Genomic DNA, 6,000 nt, shown 5'->3' with positions numbered 1-6,000 from the left:
GGCAATTCCCTGGGTTTTTTAATTGTGAATCAGGCATGCCCCCTAAAGTATAAGCCAAGAGAGTGCCAGGCCATTAAATAAGAGACACTGGGTGTTTTCTATAACTTAAATACAAGTGAGTTTAATGATAGAGAGGAAGCTATTTTGAGTCTGACAGTGTTTAGAAACTTTCCCATTTCACCATTAATGGTGGCACATAATCCAATTAGTCTTTAAGAGAAATCAGCACTCCATGGGGTGGAACCATGGTGTATTGAGGTGCTTCATACATTTTAATTCTCTGTAACAGCTTCCAACAATAAAACAGTTACTGAATTTGAAAGTCATCGGGAGTAATTCCAGTAGGTCTTGTTTATGTACCATCTTATGGAGGCTTCTCAAAACCTAGTGGCTATACATTGAATCATTCTCTGCATTCAAAGTTGTGGATATAAGCACAGACAGAAAACTACATCTGTCAGTGACTCACACTTCATACAACCTTAAGATTCGAATTTCTCTTGAAAGGGATTCTAATAATTCAGGTGGAGAAATATTCCAGTTTCGAAGTGATTGGAAATTGCAATGGAGGAGACTCCACAGTTTCATGGACTGATTTAGTTTAGCAACATGCAGCCTTCCTATATAGCTCTTGTATGATGCTTGGTGAGTACAAAGCAATGTCATGCCTTGGGGAATCTACTGTACTATGGGCTAGGCAATGATCAGTTCCACAGTGAGCCCTAGGATTTGTCTAAGTTGTCAGAAACTCCCCATTTCCCTATAAGCACTTTGTCAGGCTGGTGTGTACCCCTTGGAGCCATACCCCTCTTTCCATCACCCATTTGGCCTTTTTCACTAGCTTCTTACCCATTCCATTCACATTTAACTCATGCTCTGATGTGGACCTCGAAACAAGAACCCACATTCATAGACGTGTAAGAATCTTCAGCATCCTTTGCCACTGCAACCAGCTTGCTAGAAAGAACGTAGTCCCAGTGTGCAGAGTTCCAGAAAGAGAAGGTGAATACAGTGAAATACCGTTTATTTCTTTGGGGCACTAAAACCAGGTCTGCCATTTAGTCTTATTAAAGATTTAATACATGTGTTGAGAAAACATATCAAATATTATTGTATAACTTTAAACAAGAAAACCAACCCTGAAATGAAAAAGAAAACAAAACAAGACATATATATATATATATGTATATATATATATATATATTTCATTTTCCCAAATTTCTTATTTTTCAAGAGGATTCACTGCATGACCACTACAAGTAAGTCTTTTAAGCTGGATTGCACTTATGCCTTTATAAGTACAGTTAGACTTTTAGAAAAGTTTCTATTACATGAAATAAAGTAAAACTTCAGTTCAACATTTTTCCACAAAGAGATTTTTGAAATGTGAAGACTTTTTTCTTTTTTCATCTGTTCACATTTTCCTCCATGGAATGCTCTATCCCAGTTAAGGGTATATAGTTTCTCCAGTTAAAAGATAGTCTGTCTTTGGAAATTACTAATCTAAATGCCAATCTTCATATCTTTCAGAGAGATCATCATCATTGCAAGGTTCCACTATGCATAATATCCTGAGATCTCCTGACAGGCTAATTTAAAAGAACAATCAGACATGTACTAGAGTTAATTTTTTAAATTACAGCCTTTCTTTCATTTTTCAATTATTAATTTATCATAAAAGAAACAATGGGTCCACGGTCTCATTCGGCAAATTGCTGAGAATTACTTTTGAATGTAAGCAGGTGACTTACAAGTTGTCCATTCTACTCTTCAATTACTACAGCTATTTAAGTAATAATTGCTACTATAATTCCAATAGAACTACAACTATGGTTGGAAAAGAGATGAATAACTTTTCAGGGGAACATATTTGTATTTCTTTGATTATCTAAGAGTTAGGAAGATGACACGTGAGTCTATCTGTGCAAGTGAGAATTTGATTGCAGTGGCACCAGAAGGACAGGGCCATCCTGCATTCACTTTGGGAGTCTCTACGAAGTCACCTTTAGACTGCACAGTAATGTTTTTCTCACAGAACCAACCAGTCCCAATTTTCTTTCTGTGTCATTTGATTTCATTTCAAGATGAATCAATCCCCGTCAACATGTTCAGTGTAGTGCTTGGTGTGTAAGTTCGTGATGTGTCACAGGGATAGCTGAGATTATCTTCTGAAGTTCAAAGATTCTGATTTAAAAGGAAAATATAAGGCCAGATTCTTCTCCCGTTTCCCCCAGACTCCTAGCTTGAATTTCACTTATGAAGATAAACCAACTTTCCTCCTCTAACTTGATGTCAGGTTCCTATATACTAAGGGGTTTGACTAGTCTTCAACATAAAGCCTTCAAAGTATTGGGGCTCTCTGTTCAGTGATGGACAAATTATTTATGGTGGGTGCAAGGTGGGCTTGGGGTTAGTATTAAAGCCCTGTCTTTGTACTCTTGTCCTGCCTTTTCTCCTGTCCTAGAAGTGTCAGAGCCAGGAGGGTAAATTGAGTCTGATGGTGGAATAAGAACCAAATATATACTGCAGCTTCAGTAAAGTGTGACTTTTACATGATTGGAATTCCAAGCCCTTAAAACAAGGCATGATAAGGAGACCAGAGCAAGGCTGAGCTGGGCTGGGCCTGAGCCTCCCATAACATTAAATCATTACCTTTGAATGACTGTTGCTAATACAATTGAGTAAATAGAATTTATAATTGTATGACTAAGGTATGCACAAGTTGATTTAAATTTAATTTCTGGCTATTGATAGATTTCCAGTTGGAATGATCCCTCGTTGTGGAAGCTGCCAATGTGAAATGAGATGTTCAAGAATTTATGTATTTCCTGAACATGAGGTAGATGCCAAATAAAATGTTGGTTAAATGAATAAAAGGGTTAATTTTCCAAGAAAGACACCAATTATTTTTCTTTTTTTAATTATTATTTTTAAACCAATTACTTTTAGATTCTTCTGCTCTAGTAAAGAGATGTGTATAGTTTCAGGAGCATAACTGGAAGGGGGAAAGGATGGAGGGAAATATGGAATGGCTGGGGGCTCAACTAGGAACTGAAGATGATGCAGGGAATTGGTTGAGAGGACCGTGTTGGGTGTCTGGGAACTGAGACAACAAGGCACCAGGGCTTCCTGTCTTTTTATGGGTTGGCAGAATAAAGAAAGAAACATGGATGGTGAAAACATGGTCTAGGATCAAGTACCACTTTCTAGTTTAATAGCCCAGAGAAAGCACTGTTTTTCGATTGAAGTTCAGAAACGTTTACTGCCTCCTTTCCCTGACCATTGTGGCAAGAGAGCAGGGGCTTTGTAGGATAACACTGTGCTAATTTCATACAGCTGCTGGGACTCTCTCTAGGCAGAGTTAATTAATATTAGTTAACAGCATAAGCATCTCCATATCCATAAAAGAGTAATTTCTTTATTGCAAGTCACCTAAAATTTTGTGTCAGCTCAGGCTCTCCTATTTCCCCTGAATGTCATTCAAAGGGAACACCACCTAAAAGAGCTAATTAACTTCCAGAGAAATCATCCAAAATTTGATGCCCAAATTACTGAACCTGAGAGGGGTTTGAGGTGACCCCCAATTTATAGCCACTAGGTTAGAAGTATGGGAGGCCCACAGTTGTGATGGGCATCCAAAATGGGACTAAGCATCTAAAATGGGAATTCTCTGGTGGTCCAGTGGTTAGGAACTGTGCTTTCATTGCCAAGTGTGTGGGTTTGATCCCTGGCTGGGGAACTAAGATCCTGCAAGTGGCATAGCCAAAAGTAAAAAATAAATAAAATATAAAATAAAATGGGACTGAGCACTTAATGTGTGGGATCTGCATTCATTCCAGGTAGTTTGTTTCAGAATAGAATTGTATCAGGTGGTATCCGGAGACTTAGGGACTAGGTTGATGTGGGGGAAAAAGAAAAAACACCCACACATTTGGTGTCAGAAATGTCATGAATAAAAAATATTAGATTTGCATATATGTGTGAGCCAGGAGAATGCTTCTCCATTTTCCATCAATATTCCTTTATTACTGGTCTGGTTAGCTCTAAATTTCTTCTAGGTAAATTATTCTTTAGAGAACTCAGTATTCTCATGGCATATCTTATGTCCAGACACAGGCCTTAAAACAAAATCCTTCCAAGAAGGATGTTGTTAACATAAAGCAGGGGTTCTTAATCAGGGGGGATTTTGTCCCCAGGAGATATTTGGCAGTCTGGAAATGTTTTTGATTGTCACAAATAGGTGGGTGCTACTGGCATCTAGTGGGTAGGGAATAGGGATGCTTCTCAACACCCTGCAATGCAAAGGACAGTCCTCGCTACCTCAAGAGATAATCTGACCCTAAATGTCAATAGTGCTAAGGTTGAAAAACCATAGCGTACAGGTCTGACTCTCATCTCTTGAAACCAGAAATTAGATCAGACCTTGTTGAGAGACATACAAAGCTTTTGAAAACATCATGTTTTAGATTTTATTTTACTGGCAAAACAAAAGTAGCAGTTCATCAAGGACTTGAGAGCAGACACTAGCATTGGTACAGTAAAGAGCTCCCTGCTTCTAAATACTCTTTGTCATACACCAAGGCAGCTGTCCATTAGCATGGTAGGATATGCCTCATCATAGGGACTCCTCTGAGAACTTGTCTGTATAAGAAAAAAGAATAAAATGAACCTTACTTTATCCCCAAGGGAAGCATGTGCTTTGAAAATAGCCTCTTTGAAAATAGCTTTTTTCCCCCTTCTAAATCTTCTTGAGGCTACAGCACAGAGTACTTTCTTCAAAGTTACTTCCATTTGTCTCTCTTTATGAAACAAGCTCCCCAAATGTGTGAAAGGCTGTATTACTGCATTGTTTCCCAATGACTAAGGATTCTCAAGTCTTAATTGGCTTAACATCACATTAGGAGTACATTTTGCAGGGTCAGCCTTCTCATAGCACTTTCCGTGGCAATTTCTGTGTAATTACAGAAATCTCCAAGGTAGCTGGACAGCACCTTTCTCCATGGGGCTGAGTGATTCTTATACACTTTATCCATAAGAGAGATAGAATTTAGCCCATGGGAAAGAGAGGAAGAACATAATAGAATTATAAAGTGTATGAGAGTAACAAAACTGTTGAGTATTAATGAATCAAGAGAAATAGTCATATAAAAGGATAGGATAAATTTTTTTTAACATTCTATAATTTTAAGTTTTATTCTAGATATTTCCAAGATGTCTATGGATGTCAGTTGTGGTAAAACAGGATTATTATCTATACATTACAGTATCCTAATGGAATACACAATGATAATGGAATTCTTTTGAACATCTTCTATAATTAATCTAGATGGCAATTCACTCATATGTATAGCTTTTAGTATCATTAAGAGAATGCAGCCTCCCTGCATTATGGACCTTGGGGTGACCTTCACAGAAAAAGAATTTGTTCAACAGAAGAGTGCAAAAACAGAATTTCAAAACAAAAATCTTCTATAAATTATAATCATATAAAATACAGGGCTCTGGACTTTGTGGGAGGAAACACCTCATTAATATACTTATTTTTCTACAGTAGAAACATCTTCAGCAATAATCACAGAACAATTGTTGAGGTCTCAAAAGGCTCCTGAGCTTCAACATTTAATTGGGTGGTGGCAGAGGCAATCAAGCAGGCCTACCTTTGAGTCAGATGTCTCTACCCTTCTTCCCATTCTTTTTGGTTCTAGTTAATTTCTCCTTAGTTGAAATTCTTGTTTTTTATATAATGGGAAGACCCTAAGAGACAGAACATTTGCATTTTCTTCCATAACTTGCTTTTATAGTTTCACTTCAGATAAAATTATTCTTATGTTCCTCTTAGAGAAAATTGTTCTGTGGTGCTGGCAGCTGGGTTCAGCTACCCCTCCTCTGTGCCAGAGGTGAGGGTATAGAAAGGATCGGAACTGCTTTCCTGCATGCAAAGTACTTTAAGGTACTTATACCTGAAAAGCGGTAAATGAGAATTTTTAAATTGGATGACCT

The sequence above is a fragment of the Lipotes vexillifer genome, unplaced genomic scaffold, assembly GCF_000442215.2.
Source record: "Lipotes vexillifer unplaced genomic scaffold, Lipotes_vexillifer_v1.1 scaffold284, whole genome shotgun sequence".
NCBI lineage: Eukaryota > Metazoa > Chordata > Mammalia > Artiodactyla > Lipotidae > Lipotes > Lipotes vexillifer.
The sequence above is the reverse complement of the archived record's forward strand: the minus strand, read 5'-3'. Positions refer to the sequence as shown.